General features: G+C 41.0%; 1 long non-coding RNA gene across 1 annotated transcript; it reads right to left on the bottom strand.

Annotated features, from left to right (window-relative positions):
- Positions 1 to 2559: 2559 nt before the first annotated feature.
- Positions 2560 to 17511, bottom strand: LOC130285189 (uncharacterized). Its single transcript, XR_008847276.1, has 4 exons — positions 7640 to 17511; positions 7486 to 7558; positions 3620 to 3704; positions 2560 to 2689 (listed from the first exon to the last, which is right to left on the bottom strand). It is a non-coding gene; the product is annotated as an uncharacterized LOC130285189 (long non-coding RNA).
- Positions 17512 to 18613: the final 1102 nt, after the last annotated feature.

Genomic DNA, 18613 nt, shown 5'->3' with positions numbered 1-18613 from the left:
AACCCATTATACAAACTGCACCCCTCAAAGTATTTAAAATGACATTCAGTAAGTTTGTTAACCCTTTAGGTGTTTCACAGGAATAGCAGCTATATGAAGAAAATTCTAAATTGTATTTTTTTTTTTTACACTTGCATGTTCTTGCAGAGCCATTTTTAGAATTTTTACAAGAGGTAAAAGAGAAATCTCCCAAAATTTGTAACCCCATTTCTCTCGAGTAAGGAAATACCTCATATGTGGATGTAAAGCGCTCTGTTGGTGCACTAGAGGGCTCAGAAGGAAGGGAGCGACAATAGGATTTTGGCAAGTGAGTTTTGCTGAAATGGTTTTTGGGGGGCATGTCGCATTTAGGAAGCCCCTATGGTGCCGAAACAGCAAAAACAAAAAAACACGGCATACTATTTTGGAAACTACACCCCTCAAGAAATGTAAGAAGGTCCAGTGAGCCTTAACACCCCACAGGTGCTTGATGACTTTTCGTTAAAGTCTGATGTGTAAATGAAAAAAAAATCTCCCCCCAAATTTCTCAATTTTACAAAATGTCACATTTGGCTTTTGGAAAGCAAATTTTGCTGAAATGCTTTTTGGGGGGCATGTTGCATTTAGGAAGCCCCTATGGCATACTATTTTGGAAGCTACACCTCTCGAGGAATGTAACAAGGAGTACAGTGAGCCTTAACACTCCACAGGTGTTTGTCGACTTTTTCCCTAAAATTTTTATTTTTACAAGGGGTAATAGGAAAAACTGCCCCACAAAATTCGTAACCCCATTTCTTCTGAGTATGGAAGTACCCCATGTGTGGATGTCAAGTGCACTGCTGCTGCACTACAATGCTCAGAAGAGAAGGAGCGCTATTGTGCCATTGGGCTTTTGGAGAGAGAATTTGTTTGTAAATGCTCATGGCCCCTGACTTCCCTTCCAAAGCCCACCTTGAAGCCAGAACAGTGGACCCCCCCACATGTGACCCCACTTTGGAAACTACACCCCTCACAGAATTTAAAAAGGGTACTCCGGTGGAAAAAAAATTTTTTATCAACTGGTGCCAGAAAGTTAAAAAGATTTGTAAATGACTTTATTAAAAAATCTTAATCCTTCCAATACTTATTAGCTGCTGAATACTACATAAGAAATTCTTTTATTTTTGGAACACAGAGCTCTCTGATGACATCTGTCCATTTTAAGAACTGTCCAGAGTAGGAGAAAATCCCCACAGCAAAGATATGCTGCTCTGGACAGTTCCTAAAATGGACAGTGATGTCAGCAGAGAGCACTGTGTTCCAGTATTAGCTGCTGAATACTACAGAGGAAATTTCCTTTTGGGAAGGATTAAGATTTTTTTAATAGAAGTCATTTATAAATCTAACAATGTAGAAAGAACCGCACTCACCCGTACATCGTGCACTAGTATCTTTATTCCGTGGAACATCAACGGAGAACACAAGACAGACAGTCGGCAGGTATGCCAAGGAACACAAGGTGTAGTTACAGCTGTTTCACGGGAACTCAGCCCGCTTCGTCAGACTCCGCCCTCTGATGTCGCGTCACAGGTTATATCCACACCTGCGTTCACGTCAGCAGAAGGGCGTACACATACAGGTACGCAACTTAAAAACCATAGGAATGTTAAAAACACCACATCTTTGCACTCTTAATGATTCCTTTAGACAAACAAGTACTTTTTTTTTTTTATAGAAAAACACTAAAATCCAACTTGTCATTGAGACAGAGGTTGCCCTGGGCATCCGTGAGCAAGAGAAGCTCTGCCTCTGCACGTAACAATAATTTTTTTTTATCAATACCCTCTTTTGGCATTCTTTTTATCCCAAAAAATCTGAGGGCAGAAGGATCGTTGTTATGGGCAACCTTCAGATGTTCGAGTACTCGTGGACACCCTTTTCCTGAACAAACCGAGTAAAGGTGTTCTCTGAATCTGATGTTTAGTGACCTCGTGGCGTTACCAATGTAGTAGCGACCAGTGTCACAAAACATACAGTATACGATGTGATTCATTTTGCAGTTATATAAATCTGTTCAACTTTCTGGCACCAGTTTATTTAAAAAAAAAAAAAAAAGTTTTCCACCGGAGTACCCCTTTAATAAGGGGTGCAGTGAGTATTTACACCCCAATGGAGTCTGACAGATTTTTGGAATAGTGGTCCGTGAAAATGAAAAATGTAATTTTTCATTTGCACAGCCCACTGCTCCAAAGATCTGTCAGACACCTGTAGGGCGTAAATGCTCACTGCACCCCTTATTACATTCCGTGAGGGCTGTAGTTTCCAAAATGGGGTCAAATGTGGGGAGTCTACTGTTCTGGCACTATGGGGGTTTTGTAAACACACATGGCCTTCAATTCCAGACAAATGTTCTCTCTAATAGCTCAATGGCGCTCCTTCTCTTCTGAGCATTGTAGTTCACCCGCAGAAAACAGACTAAAAATGTGGGGAGCTTACAGAGAAGTAATTGTGCACATTTTGTACATTACTATTCTCACAGAAAGTATGCTTGTACAAGGGTACATAATAGATAAACATTAAAAAGAGAAAAAGACACAGTAATACTTTATATCAAAATTTATTTCTGATTTAAAAATGGCAGAGAAAAAAAAAAAACTGATTTCCAAATACAGCAACAAATTAGGTTTCTTCTTTCTTCCTGTTCTTTTAAGTCAAGTCCAGCTTCTTAGACCTATAGGTAAAATGCAGCATATTTAGCAATATACAAATCAAAAGAACAATTTTCCTCTAAGACATGCAGTGTGAGGTGCAGACATCTGTCCATCTGAGGTCCAATGTACAATTTAAACAATACATCTGAATATTAAGGCTTTAAACAGTTATGAAATACATTTTCTAAGAATTAGGCTGGCTTCACATGTCTGGCATAGGTGAACTCATCCTAAATTTCTATGCAACTAATGCCATAACCGACAACCACATGCATCAGTTGCGTAGCATTCAACATCCATCGTTTATGAATGCCGGATGAACGTTAACTGTCCCATTCAAATGAATGCGATCAGTTCTAGCATCAGTTTCCCTCTGGTACTTTTTAGCAAGTAACGGAGGGAAAAGATGACTGACGTCGGACGAGCATTAAGTGTGTTGTATTTGTATTAAAGGGAGACAAGCTGAACAAGGTAATCGCAAATAATATTTGAAGTGCATAGCCAGCTTGGAGTTTTGGTTGGGGTCCCAGCAGTCTCTCCCCCCCCCCCCCCCTCGTGATAAGCTTATTAATACTGTAAAACACCTTTAATGTAGCCACAGATCACTGTTCAAAGCAGCAGACTGAGAAGCTGCAGGCAAGGCAAGCAGAAGGCACAGACTTACATTACAGTCACTGGAAATGATTCCACTTGTAGTGGGTGCAGAGGTTTGATCTTTTTACTGGACAGTCACCTTAAGGTAAAACTGCTTTTAAGATACTAACTATGCACAGAATCTAGGTTTGGCATTTGGTGACAGGGCAGAACAGCAAGATTACATTTAGATCAAAAGGCAGCGGGACAAGATGGGATTTCTGTAATGTGATCATGGACACCGACCGATGCATGTACATACTGTACTGGATCTGGTTACCTATTGTCAGCTGCTGTGATTGATCTTTTACACTCACCACAGTATTAATCTGAAGACATCCAAGCGCTCTTTCACAGATCTTCTCGGGGGACATTTCTAAGTATACAGTATCCTTAGAATTTCTAGAACAGAAAACAATTGCTGTAGTTGCAAACTAGTCTAAAAATTACCAGCACCACAGGTATTTTACATAATTTAGTAATGATAGATATGAACAGAGTATCATTTCCACCTGTATCAGTTACCCAGAGTGATTAAAGGAAAGCTGTCAGCAAGTTCACCCACACTAAATCCAATACACTGGGCTATAGTATGGTGAACAGGAGTCCATACAGGGGTCACTTACATTTTTTGTTAGGTTGCCACTGGCGTGTCCCCCCGCCGGCAGTCATACTTTGGGTCCCAGAGAAAGGTGCCTAAGCCCTCCCCCCCTTAATCGCATATGCATTTCCTTCAACTCTCCGTGGAGTCACACGCCCCCGAGTGCTGCGCTCTATGCAGAGCGCAGGTGCTGAACATTTTATGCAGTGGTCACATCCTGATGACGTGAGAGCTGTGCGTTCCCAGAGAGTGCTCTGCGCAATGTAATTGCACATGCGCCGAGCCCTTGCTAGAGAAGTTGGGAGTAGCAAAGGCCCTGCGCATGCGCAGTTACACTGCACAGAGCGCTCTCCAGGGACGCACAGCTCTCACGTCATCAGGACGTGACCGCTGCATAAAATCTTCAGTGCCTGCACTCAAGTGCATAGAGTGCAGCGCTCAGGGGGCATTCGACGCCACATCACTAGTACATGGAGTTGAAGAAAAATGCATATGAGACTATGGGGGAGGGCTTAGGCACCTTCCTCTGGGACCCCAAGTATGACTGCCGGCATGGGACACACGCCTGATGAGCGCATCTAAAGGGGGTGAATTACGGGACGAAAACTCGTCAGCAACACTGTTCATTCACACTATAACCCAGTGTATTGGGTTTAGTGTGGGTGAATGGGCTGACAGTATTCCTTTAACCCCTTAAGGACTCAGCCCATTTTAAGGACTCAATTTTATTTTTACGTTCGTTTTTTCCTCCTAGTCTTATATTTTCATCCACAGACTAGTATGAGGAATTGGTTTTTTTTTGCGCGACCAGTTGTCCGTTGTAATATAATTACTCTACCATTAAATGTATGGCGCAAGCAAAAAAATAGTATGTGTGTGGGGAAATTAAGAAGACGACCACAATTTAGCAAATTTTGGAAGGTTTCGGTTTCACGTCGTACAATTTAGGGTAAAAATTACATGTGTTCTTTATTCTTTGGGTGAATATGATTAAAAGGATACCCATGATAACACACTTTTCTATTACTGTTGCGCTTAAAAAAAAAAAAAAAATCACTAACTTTTTATATAAATTAGTACGTTTAAAATCCCCCTATTTTGAAGACCTATAACTTTCATTTTTCCATATAAGCGGCAGTATGAGGGCTCATTTTTTGCGCTGTGATCTGTACTTTTTATTGATACCATATTTGCCTATTTAAAACTTAAATACATTTATCAATTTTTGGGGGAATAAATGTTCTAAAAAGCAGCAATTTTGGACTTTTACGTTCACCGTATGGTATCATTAACATTATATTTTAATAGTTCAGATATTTACGCAGGCATCAATACCAAATATGTTTATTACATTTTTATTTAATTTATTTATTTTTTACACTTTTTTTTTTGGTGAAATGGGGAAAATGGGGCAATTTACATTTTTATTGGGGGGAGGGGATTTTTCACTTTTTTTTTTCCTTTTAGACACTTTAATAGGACTATTTATAGCAATCATTTGATTGCTAATACTGTTCAGTGCTATGCATAGGGCGTTTCGATCTCAGACCAGAGCAGAGGACCCATGGAAGACAGCAGAGGCAGGTGAGGGGACCTTTGTCTGCCGTTCTGGAAGATCTGATCTCCGTGGCAGTGCTGTGGGCGATCCGATCATCCATTTAAGTGTAGATGCAGTGATCTGTATTGATGACATCTGAGGTGTTAATGGCGGACATCTGCGCGATCACGCATGTCTGCTATTACCGGCTGGTCCCTGGCTGCTCAGCAGCTGGGACCTGCCGCGCATGACCACAGGATCGCTCCGATGCTCGCAGTCATGTATAGGATGTAAATGTATGTCCTGGTGCGTTAAGTACCACTGCACCAGGACGTACATTTGCGTCGTTAAGGGGGTACTCCGGTGGAAAACTATTTTTTTTATCATCTGGTGCCAGAAAGTAAAAACAGATTTGTAAATTACTTCTATTACAAAATATTTATCCTTCCAGTACTCATTAGTGTCTGTATGTTACAGAGACAGTTCTTTTTGGAATTTTTTTTATCCACAGTGCTCTCTGCTGACACCTCTGTCCAGAGCAGCATAGGTTTGCTATGAAGATTTGCTCCTGCTTGACAGTTCCTGATACGGACAGAGGTGTTAGCAGAGAGCACTGTGGTCAGAAGAGAGAGAGAGAGAGAGAGGGGGGGGGGGGAAGGAACTCTAATATAGAGCCACTATTAAGTACTGGAAGGATAAACAGATTTGTAAAAAGCTAAGGGAGCAGAGGAAGGGGAGTTAAAACTAGAATATTTTTTTTCATAGACTGGCAATATTTCTGCAACATAACACCAGACCACCCCTTTAAAATGGAGTATGTCTGCGCTAGATTATGCTCAGCACAGCCTCAATCTGACACATACACTGAGTAAAATGTGAAGTGGTCTCCAAAATGTGGACCTTCAGATGTTGCAAAACTACAACTCCCAACATTGCTCGGTAATACAGTGTGGAAAGGCAGGTGCTGTTGTCACTTTGGATGACAAATAAATAGAGGAGTAGATGAGGGTCCAGCACCAGATAACGTTTCTAGGTTTCTCTTAATTCATTAACACCTCACCATGTGGTGGTTCCCATAAACAACGTGCTTCAAGCCACAGCAGCGCTTCATAGTCAACATAGAAGTAATCTTTTTTCGAAGATGATAAATCTCATTTATGTTTTAACTTGTGCTGGACTTCTCAATCATTCCTATTCAGTAGAAGAGTATGTGGTCAGGAAATCAACTCCCATTGGAGTTTTCAGAAACCAAAATTCTAGCCACTGAAGAGGCAGAATCTACAGGGGTTGTCCCACCATAACTTCCTTAGTTTATTTTGTTTATCTTTTGCAGCCCGGTCATAGGGATACAGCGTACAGCAGTGGTCTCAAACCTGCGGACCTCCAGCTGTTGCAAAACACCCAGTATGCCCGGCTCTGGTGTACAGTATAGAGTTCCAGCGCTGGCGGCCCGCAACAAAGAGGAGGGGGGGGGGGGGGGGGGGGGGAAGGGCTTGCGGGTGACATGTGTGTAGTACCCCGCTGGGCTGATAATTGGTTGGAGCAGAACAGCGCTGGCGGGTAACATGATTGGGGTGTGTGTGTGAAAGAAATACCGTTATATACCGTGGAACCGCCATAAGTTACAAAAATACCGTGATACACATATTTGGTCATACCGCCCAGCTCTATGATCAACAAGGACCTCAAACTTCGATCAGAGCAATGGTCACATTTGTACCAATTCCATTCATTTTCTATGGGACTCCCGTACACAATAAGTGGAACAGGGGTTCACAGCTGACCACTGGTCTATTCTGAGGACAGCTCTGGTGGAACAACCACCCCCCACAAAAAAGGAACACTTCAGACAAACTTGACAATATTATGTACTTTGAATGTAGCAACAAACACTGAACAGAATCCTTGTGTCTCACCCTTTCCCTTCAAAATGAGTTTTGCCTGCAGAGTTCTAGTATATAAACGCACTGAGTATTTTTCTTACTGCCCCATAAGCATAGCTTTCAGCAAACGCAGGTTTACACAAAAACACACACACAACTTACTCCTAATGGATGGAGCCCAGAGAAGCCAGGACTTTTCCTGGTGTCCATGATTCACCAATCTATTCCATGCCTCCTGTGAAGTAAAAGAGGATGTTACTACAACTTAGAAATCTGAGCTGCGGTCTATAGGGAAGAGAATAAAAGCACACCTTACCTATTCTTATGGCCCTTGCTTTCAGGTCTCACTGCTAGACCTATTGGCTTTCTGTCACACCTGTAGTACAGTAGCTATCATTCTAGTAGGCTCCAAATGATGTTGAACTCTTCCTAGACTGTCTTCGTATTTCAGCTGTAACTAGTCTTGGGGCAGCTCCTCACTATCAGCATAGTAAATCCTGCATTCACTTCTTGGAAACTTGCAGTTCTTGTTCCTGCTGTAACTCCTTTAATAATGCTGACTGAGTCCATACCGTAATGGCGATAGAGGTGCTGTGCTAGAAAGGTCTCATGTAATCCACTGGTCTATAAGGCAGGACAGCTTAGCATTGTCTAGTAAAGAAGATAACGCTTAACTCCAAACAGTACACTAATATATATTGTGGCCTCTTTAAAGGGGTTATCCAGGAAATTTTGTTTTCTATCTCAACTGGCTCCAGAAAGTTAAACAGATTTGTAAATTACTTCTATTAAAAAAATCTTAATCCTTTCAGTACTTATGAGCTGCTGAAGTTGAGTTGTTCTTTTCTGTCTAAGTGCTCTCTGATGACACGTGTCTCGGGTACCGCCCAGTTTAGAAGCAAATCCCCATAGCAAACCTCTTCTACTCTGTGCTGTTCCAGAGACAAGCAGAGATGTCAGCAGAGAGCACTGTTGCTAGACAGAAAACGACAACAACTCAACTTCAGCAGCTGATAATTGTTGAAAGGATTAAGATTTTTTAATAGAAGTTATTTACAAATCTAACTTTCTGGAGCCAGTTGATATATATAAAAAAAAGTTTTTCTTGGATAACTCCTTTAAATGGTACCCCCGATGCTTTCCTTCTCTTGTGCACTACAGCAGTTTTCCTAAATTCCATAAAATTCTCTTGTCAAAACGGGGCACCATTCTCCCTGTCATGTGTCATTATGGAACAGGAAATTAAGTTTTCTGCTCCGTCTGCAACACAAATGTTATGATTCTACAGCACGCGGGGTCTCACGCTGGAGACGGATACTGCAGAGACTGAACAGTAAGCTTAATTTCCTATTGCATATTTATATACAGGGAGAATAGCACCATGGTCAGACATTTGGGTGCCTAATTTAAAATCTGAGAAAAATCCACAGCAACCTATCACAGCTCAGCTTTCACTTTATCAGAATGGGTTAAGAACTGAAAGCTGAGCTATGATTGGTTGAGATTTGAATAAGCTCTAGTTTTTTCCTCACATTTTGATGAAATCAGGGACAATGTCATTTAGAGAAAAATACTATTGTGCACAGTGCAGCATGTTTACTGCTGAAAACTGACCAATCGAAGGTACACTTTGAAGTATATTGGAATACAACAATAGGGTTTTCCAGAACTTGGCCTATCCTTAGTATAGTTCATCAATGGTTTCCTGACAGTGGGCTCACCAGTGGTAGTGTCTGGTACTGCAGCTTAGTACTAGTCACAGGACTAAGGAGCAGAAGGCAACAGAGGAATCGCAGTACTTTATAGAGGACTTTGCTATCATAAACATACCAAAGTCCCCTCATAGGGCTAAAATGGCGAGTGTCAGACCACCACAGATGAAAGAGCAATGGCCAAGCCTAAGGACGGGCCATCAATCTTAGTACAGAAAAACCCTAAAAGTTAAAAGGGGTACTCCCCTGCTCAGCTTTTGGAACAAACTAATCCGAACGCTGGAGCCGGGAGATCGTGACGTCATAGACACGCCCCCTCAATGCAAGTCTATGGGAGGGGCGTCACGCCCCTCCCATAGACTTTCATTGAGGGGGTGGTGCGTGACATCATGAGGGGGGCTGGGCAATGACGTCACGATCTCCCGACGCCAGCTCCAGCGTTCGGGCACATTTTTTCCAAACGCTGAGCAGCGGAGTACCCCTTTAAAGGGGTACTCCGGTGGAATTTTTATTTTTTAAATCAACTGGTGCCAGAAAGTTAAACAGATTTGTAAATTACTTCTATTAAAAAAAAAAAAAAAAAAAAATCTTCGTACTTCGCTGCTGAATACTAGAGGAAATTCTTTTCTTTTTGGAACACAGAGCTCTCTGCTGACATCTTGGTCCATTTTAGGACAGCATGTTTGCTATAGGGATTTTCTCCTACTCTGCTGACATCTGTCCTTTTTAGGAACTGTCCAGAGAGCACTGTGCTCGTGATTCAGCAGAGAGCTCTGTGTTCCAAAAGGAAAAGAATTTCCTCTGTAGTGTTCAGCAGCTAATGAGTACAGGAAGGATTCAGATTTTTTAATAGAAGTAATTTACAAAATCTGTTTAACTTTCTGGCACCAGTTGATTTAAAATTTTTATTTATTTATAAATATTAAAGTTTTCCACCGGAGTACCCCTTTAAGGCTGTGGCATCTGGACTGTCCAACCTAGATTTACTAAAGTGCAATCTGTTTTATTACATGTGTAATAAAAACTCAAATTAACTAATCTAAACCAAGTCAAAGAACTCACTTCAGTTCTCTATTTCTTATGTTTAGCAATGTTGTAATCTGCTATTCCGGATTTCCTCAATTTATATAAAACCCTGCACTTTTGTAAATCGAGGCTCTGCATGATAAGCTACCATTACTACCATCTTATACAGTTCAGATTTGTTGCACTTCACGATCATTTTTTGTACTCAGACGTCCCGCACAAAGAACACTGAAACATCAATCTAAATACTTGGCTGCAAAGTTAGTGGACCCTTTAAAGGGAAATATATGAGGATTGTTGAGAAGTTTTTCTGCATACTAAACATAAAAAAAAGGTATCAATCTTTTTTCTTTAGAGCTTAAAAGGGAATCGGTCAGCAGTACTTGTAGTCCGCTTTGGCAAGTTGTTAAACCACAACAATCGTTCCTGGAGTTGCCAAACTTATAAAGTCGCCTTTTTTTTCAGTCAAGTGTCAAAGAGGTGGAGCCAAGGTGCTAAAGTGCTACAGCCTGGCACCTCCTAACCTGTGACTGATGTGCAGGGCTGGAATTACAATCAAAGTAGGATTAAGTGATGAAGAGAAGCAAAGTGCTGTGCCAGGCCGTGGCAAAGCAGCAACTTGGCACCACCTCTTTGACACTCTGATAAGATATAAAAAGGAGTCTAGCAACCACCATCAGCTCCAGGAAAGGTACAGTTTAAGTTTATGCCGTAAAAGTTACAGTCTACAACCCTTAGCAAATACAGCTGGCAGATTCCCTTTCATATGAGGGCTCAGGCAGAACTGTAAAAAAATTAACAAGTTATTTACAATTCAGCGTTATTCTATGTATCACAATTCACATTACTATTTAAAGGCGTTCATCTATAAGCTACACTGTTCTGATACAGCTGCTTCTTCATATTCTGTAATAGGGATAAGAAAAGTTACTGCATAAAAATTTAGTCTACTTTGAAAAAAAATTCTTGCTTGTGGGGGTTAAATAAATGCATCTTCTCACTATTGGTCAAAGGTGGGGGAGGTGGATGGGGACTGGCAAGCAGATCAGTCAGATCAAGTCAGAGGCCTCTCTTCTAGATGACAAACACCCTGCGCGGAGTTGGTCTGCAGGAGATTCTGGTTTGGATGATAATCCCTAGTCATGATTTAAGGCAATTGCTCTAAGGGATGACTACTGCCAACACATGGGGAAGAGCTATAAAAGGGTATTTTATCTATCCAAATACTCACACCAACCTATTATCTCAAGCTGTGTCTATGGAGTAGGGTACTCCTAAAGTGTACCTGTCATTAACAAAAAAAGTTATAACGTAGATAATACCATATGTATATTTGTAATATACATTGGTATAAATGTGTGTATTTTTGTCCCTGCAGCTATTGCCTGTGTGTCTCTATGAGGAGTCCAAGTACAGGAAGGGAGGGTGGACAAGCAGGGCTCTGCGCACTGAGGACAAGCAGGGCTATGTACAGTAAGGCTCTGAAGTGCCCCCAGCTCACACATGAGGATGAATGACAAGTCAGAATCCTGCAGAGCCCCGCTTGTCCTGTCCAAACTAACAAGCATTTTTAGAGCAATCTATTGATTAACCTCTTGAGGACTAAAAGCATTCCTGTACACCCTTGTCCTGCTCCCCTTCTAGGACGCACTCTCCGGAACTGATCATAGTGCCGCGTCTAATGCCGGACATCAACTTTGATCTAAAATGTTAAAAATGGACTTCCCAGCTACTTAGTGGTGCTGATTGGGACAACCGCAGTAAAACCACCATATCCTGATCAGCTGGGAGGACGGCGGGAGGGCCCTTACCTGCCTCCTCGCTGTCAGATCAATAATCCCAAACTCCAGTCAGTGGCAGGCTGGAGCAGCAAAGCACTGATAACACTGATCAATTCTATGCTGTGGCATGTATTAGAAGGAAAAAAAAAAAAAAACGCATGTGGTATCGCCACTAAATGTCTGAACTATAAAGATGTAAAATTACTTTAACTGTACGGTCAATACCAAAGTCCAGAATTGCATATTTTGGGTCACTTTGTTTAATTTATAATATATATTTTATAAAATAAATAAAATAAAAAAAAGTCCCATCAAAACAATTTTCCTGGGGGGGAAAAATAGGAAAACACGGCGCAAAAAAAGAATGGGCCCTCATACATCCCTGTATACAGAAAAATAAAAAAAAGTTTTAAAGGGAAAGGACATTTAAACATGCTATTTTTCATACAAAAAGTTATAAGTTAGGTAACATTTAATTATATGGACCTACAGAATAAAGTGTCTTAAAAAGTGAACTGTGTGGAATTGAAAGCCCTAAAAAGTTACAAAATGGCTTCTCTTTTCAAATTTGCCCTAACAGTTTTTTTATCCCCTGGTTTTGCCATAGATTTAGTGGTGAAATGATGGATGTCATTACAAAGGGAGATTGGTGGCACAAAAAACAGACATTGGTCTGCAGGTGGAAAAATTGAAAGTTGTTTTTAGAAGGGGTTAAAACAGGGCTGAAATATCCATAGTTTGCTTACTTGACATCAGCATGCTGGATTCAAGTGATCCTAGGATGTCTGTTGTGCTGGACATTTCAGTGTTCAATGCTCTGCAGACCACCATAGGGAAGTGATGCATTATATGATTGTCAATGGACAAGACAAAATGAATAAGGCAACTCTTCTGGAAAGACTTTGCCCTCTCAACTATTAAGAAGAATGCACTAACAGGGTATTGAAAGTAACGCGATCGGTAGTTGTCAGATTTGATGGTAAGAAAGAGCATAGTATGCAATACTAGTCTTCCTTCAAAACAATGGACAGCACGATGGTACCCATTTGAAGTCAGTGGAGAACAGCTTTACATTGTCCAACAAGATGGATACTGCATTCGATTTCAGATTTTGAATGAAGGCATGATGGTGGTGTGAAGTTCCCCTCCACCTAAGAAATGAACTTAGGGCTGGGAGGTATACCGGGTCATACCGAAATTTTTCCCTGCACGATATGAACTGTATCCACCTTTTCCAGCCCACCGGAGCACCTGAAGGCTGAACTAGTTTATGCAGGATAAGTCATCAACTGCCGAGAAGTTCGTGACGAATCGAATTTACTGTAAGTTCGCTCATCTCTATTCGTATGCATTGATTACATGTATGCCTTTCTGTATGTGGATTTCCCACTACTGTTATTCTGTGATCCCCCTGATGAACCCATGTATCAGATACACGGGGAAACACATTAGGACTTAAAGGGTGTCTATGAAGAGAATAATGTTTATTCAGTAGGATGTCACCACCTGTAGATTTTATATTTTTGGACATTTGTGTAATAGGGTTTCTATGTGGTTTATAATAAAGGGAATTTTTGTGAATTTTTTTGTTTAGCTACTTTACACTGAAGTGTCATTTTTGTCAGTCATAGAATTTACTAAGGTTTTTTTTTATTTTTACACATGTTCTGATCTGTCAGGTTTGCCTCAGCTCAAATCCACCACATTTGCTGTGGGAAACCTTAGTAAATATGTTGGGTTTTTGTGAAAGTGTCAGGGACACACCCCTTTTTTGGGTTCTCCATAAAATGGAGAATTAGGTTCTCAATTCTAGCGCAGACATGCCAGGTTTACAATAGTAAATCAGGGCCAATCTTTACACAAGACAGCACCGATTGCATTCTGTACAAGTTAAGATAGTCAGCATTAAGGTATACTTTGCTCCTGAAAACAGAAAAACAGGGTATTAATACAGCACTTGTTTATATGGCACATCCATTCAGTGGCTCTCTAGCCTGTGCAGAGTCAAAAAAAATTACCTGTTTTTTTTAAATAATTTTCCATTTAACAATCTATATTATAAATAACTGAAACCTTGCAGTATTCATTCTTACCAAGTCTAAAACTAAGCTGAGACTGTTCAGTCTGCTGGAAAGTGATCTGTATAGTATTCGTATACATCACTAAGGAGACAACAGTAGAGATGAGCGACATTACAGTGATTCAATACCAACTTCTCGGCCGTTGCTTACTTTAGTCTGCATAAATTAGTTCAGCGTTCAGGTGGGCTGGAAAAGGTCCTATGAGAGAGTCTCCTAAGACTGTATCCACCTTTTCCAACTCACCAGAGCACCTGAAAGCTGAACTAATTTATGCAGGCTAAAGTCATCAACCGCCGAGCCGAGAAGTTTGTGACGAATCGAATCACTAACTTTACTCCTCTCTAGACACCAGTATATAGATGAGAATAGGAATAACTCACAGTTCAGCATCCCTGTAAAAGGAGGTCACAACCCCATTCATTTGAATGGACAGCTGTCTAAAAGGTTACTGCAGCTAGAATTAACTTACCCCTATCCACAGGATAGGACAAGTAGCTGATAACAGGGGGTCCCCCGCAATCTCCTAAACTGGACTCAGTCAGAAGCACATGTCATCTACCTCTAGAGACGGAACGCAATCCATTTCAATGGGGCACGTGCTGTCAAGAGTTAAATGACACGCACTCCTGACTGAGCAGGACAGGATCCCATTCAAACAATTTGGGGGTGGGATGGGGCAGCGGTCAGAACTCCACGATCAGCTACTTATCCTGTGCACATTGGGCTAGTATACATTCCAAAAATAGACTGATAAGAGCCAGCTACTTGAGCAGATATTCAAAACTGCCATGTGTGACTCCTGCTTTAGGTCCAAAATGGGCTGTTTCCCTAAGGGGTTAAGGACAGGAATTTTTTTTTGCATTTTTGTTTCCTCCTTGCATTCTAAAAATCATAACTTATTTCCATCCACAGACCCATGAGGGCTTATTTTTTGCATGACCTTTTCCTGTACTTTGTAATGACCCTTTTAGTTTTACCATAAAATTTGTGCAAACAAATATTTGTGGGAGAAAATTATAAATGAAGACCTACATTTACATCCCGTCATTGGAGGGTTTTGTTTTTACACTGTACACTGCTGGCTAAAAATGACGTTTTCTTAACTCTGGGTCTATACCATTAAAATGATACCCATGATTACACACTATTGTACTGCTTTTAAAAACGTAACCCCTTAATGACCAAGGGTTTTTCCCACTTGTTTTTCCTCACTTTAAAATCATAACCCTTCCAATTTTGCACCTAAAATTCCATATTATGGCTTATTTTTTGCACCACCAATTCTACTTTGTAGTGACATCAGTTTTTTTACCCAAAAATCTACAGCGAAATAAAAAAAAAAAAAAATTGTGTGACGAAATTGAAGGAAAAAAACCCCCGCCATTTTGTAACTTTTGGGGGATTCCGTTTCTAAGCAGTACATTTCAGTAAAAATTGACACCTTATGTTTATTCTGTAGGTCCATACGATTAAAATACCCTACTTATATAGGTTTGATTTTGTCATACTTCCGGGGGGGGGGGGAGGAATAAAAATAAAAACACACATGCAGGAAAATTTATGTTTAAAATTGTCATTTTCCGACCCCTATAACTTTATTTTACCGCGTACGGAGAGTTATGAGGGCTCATCTTTTTGCGCTGTGGTCTGGTCTCTAGTGGTACCATTTTTGTATTGATTTGGACTTCTTTAGCAATACGCCATTGACCGTGCAGTTTAATTATATATTTTATCGTTCAGACATTTATGCACACGGTGATACCACATGTTTATATTTTTATTTACATGTTTTTTTTAATGGGAAAAGGCGGTGATTTAGACTTTAGGTAAAGGGTTAAATGGCATTTATTTGCTTTTTTTTGCGGTATTATAGCTCCCATAGGGGGCTAACACTGCACACTAATCTTATACACTGTTCACCGCAAAGCAATAGCTTTGCATTGATCAGTGTTATCGGCAGTCGATTGCTCAAGCCTGCATCTCAGACTTGGAGCAATCAATCGCCGGAGGAAGGCAAGAGGACATCCGCTCGCGTCCCAGCTGATCGGGACACCGCATTTCCACTGCACTCCGATCAACCAGGAAGGTTTCACTTTCGTTTTAGACGCAGCGTTCACCTTTGAACGCCACGTCTAAAGGTGTTTATAGCGTGCAGTACCGTGATAGCTACTGCGCGTTATTAGCCCCGGCTTCAGATACATGACGGGACCGAACCCATATGACACGGGGTCACTGCATGACCCCACGTTATATCGCGGGAGCTGGCCAAGGACGTAAATATCCGTCCTTGGTCGTTAAAGGGGTTAAAAAAGTATGTTTACATTTGCCCTATTTTGACCACCCATTACTTTTCATATACGGTGAGGGCTTTTTGCGCCATGATCTGTAGTTTTTATCTGTACCACGTTTGCATATGTGATAAGTTTCTCTTTTAAATTTGACAAAAGACAGCACTTTATTTTACGTTTACGCTGTTCACCATACGGGATCATTTTGATGTTTATTTTTACGCTTTTTGGGGGCAAAATGTGAAGTGATTTACTTTATTAAGGGAGGGTTTTTTCACATAAAATTTTTCTCTTCACTATTTCCCCACAGGGGACTATTTATAGCAATCATTTGATTGCCCTTACTGTTCAGTGCTATTCATAGGGCATAGCACTGATCAGTGTTATTGGCAGTCTCCAGGGGTCTTCTGGTCTGACAGCAGAGCAGGACAGAGGCAGTTGAGGGGACCTCTGCCCGCCATTATGGATGATCCGATCATGAGCGGTCGATCCGATCATCCATTTTAGCGCCTGCATTGCATCAGACGCCGTGATCTTTACTGATCATGGCATCTGAGGGGGTTAATGGCAGATAGCATGATAGCCGACTTCCACCATTACCGGCAGGTCCCTTGCTGCCAATACTGTTCTGGTGCTCGCATCATGTATAGGAGGATGTAAGTGTATGTCCTGTCCCATAAGTACCAGGACATACATCCTATGTTAAAATCACAGGGTATGCTGGAAGAGAATCAGGTGTCCTGGAATTTATTTGCACATGGCCACCTGTCTAAATGTCATCTAAAAGCTTTCCACAAAATGCAAATTTAAGGCTTCCATTTTGGCATCTTGCAAGCAGCACCACCAAAAATAAGAGCAACTGAGATAGCGATTAGCAGGAAAGAGCAAATTCAAGAAAGCACTATGCTGAAAGATAAGACCCAATAGGTATTAAATTGGCACTAGCAATTGCAAAAGCATTGACATGTCAAGTTTTATTGGTTGGGTTCTGGGTGTTGAGGTCACACGAAGTGCTGGCTAAAAACACTCTCCCAGCTTCGTGTGACTAAGATGACTGCTATGCCTAGCTTATGGGCCTTTCACAGGGAGAAGCAGTGCAGTCCCCCACCCCCCTATAGATCGTGGGACCAGAACTCCCAGACAGGATTTAAAAACTTGACATTTCAATTTTTTTGTAAGTGACAGGTACTTATTAAACAATATGGGAGATACAGCATAGTCTAGTTTCAGTGGAAACTTTGGATGAGAAACTAGAGATGAGCGAACTTTCAGTAAATTCGATTCGTCACGAACTTCTCGGCTCGGCGGTTGCTGACTTATCCTGCGTAAATTAGTTCAGCTTTCAGGTGCTCCGGTGGGCTGGAAAATGTGGATACAGTCCTAGGAGAATCTTTCCTAGGACTGTATCCACCTTTTCCAGCCCACCGGAGCACCTGAAAGCTGAACTAATTTACGCAGGATAAGTCATCAACTGCCGAGCCGAGAAGTTCGTGACGAATCGAATTTACTGTAAGTTCGCTCATCTCTATGAGAAACCACAAAGCTTTGTTTATGCTTATTTTAAGGAATATTTGCAGTCATTCATACCACCACATTAAGCGGGGTCCTTTACAAGCAGCATATTGTCTAAACGTGGCTTAATATGGGCTTCTAACACTTCTGAAAAGAAGGTCATAATAGTGGAAAAAGGCCAGTTATAACTAAGAGCTACAAACTTCAAATAGCTGTTATTTGTGGTGGCACATGTGCTTAGAACCATATTGGTAGCTTTGGGATTAAATGTTCCAAAAAGCACAACAGCCTTTCAGTTGTCCAGAGAAAACACTGGTCCTCAATGGAAGAATGCTGTGCTAAATAATTAAGGCAAGCTTACAGATACAAGCCGGTTTTATTAGAAAACATACATGAAGTCTCAAGCTGGTAGAGAAGGTCAACACAAATGAGCTCGCTTATACAAATAGAACTACCTGTCCAATACTATAAAGTTTATATAGCCTTGGCAAGTTACAAAAACAAAAAAAAAAGGAGAGACTGAAATTATCTGATCCCAGTTCACATTATATACTTTTGTCCACAAGTCTATTGTAGTGACAATTCATGCTGCTCCCAGCAACAGTCATTTTGATGCTGTATCTTAAAGGGGTACTCTGGTGAAAACCCTCTTAAATCAACTGGTGGCAGAAAGTTAAACCTATTTGTAAATTACTTCCATTAAAAAAATCTTAATCCTTCCTGTACTTATTAGCTGCTGAATACTACAGAAGAAATTCTTTTTGGAATGCTCTCTAATTACATCAAGAGCACAGTTCTCTCTGCTGTTATAATAATGCTTTATTTATTGTTGTCCTTAGTGGGATTTGAACCCAAGTCCCCAGCACTGCAAGGCAGCAGTGCTAAACACT

Source organism: Hyla sarda, chromosome 8 (assembly GCF_029499605.1).
Source record: "Hyla sarda isolate aHylSar1 chromosome 8, aHylSar1.hap1, whole genome shotgun sequence".
In the NCBI taxonomy this organism is placed as follows: Eukaryota; Metazoa; Chordata; class Amphibia; order Anura; family Hylidae; genus Hyla; species Hyla sarda.
The sequence above is the reverse complement of the archived record's forward strand: the minus strand, read 5'-3'. Positions and strand labels throughout refer to the sequence as shown.